A 361-nucleotide genomic window follows, 5' to 3' on the forward strand; every position below is an offset into this window, starting at 1 on the left:
CTGCTTTCCATGTGGCTTAAAACTACAACCGCATGGGATCGCTGTACTCCACGTGGTGCTGCGACATGTGAGCTGCAGAGGCATCCGTCACTCTGCAACGCTCCTGGTTTGCCCGGTGTAGTTTGTGCAAGAGACTTGACATTGATCCACACGTCCTCTAGCAGTGTCCGGGGGGGGCGCAATCCGGGCCGTTGGTGGGCTCTGCACGCCACGGCGGCTGCTTATCGAAGCGCAAGCTAACATTCGGGGCTACGGTGCATTTGTAAGGGCTCAGAAGAGGTAACGACAGTATGCTTCGTGTGAGGGTGCTACTACATGGCCTGGATGCCTGTTCTTTCGGGCATGTGGAAGCTGCGGTACT

Source organism: Trypanosoma grayi (assembly GCF_000691245.1).
Source record: "Trypanosoma grayi strain ANR4 Tgr_2182_V1, whole genome shotgun sequence".
NCBI classification, from domain to species: domain Eukaryota; phylum Euglenozoa; class Kinetoplastea; order Trypanosomatida; family Trypanosomatidae; genus Trypanosoma; species Trypanosoma grayi.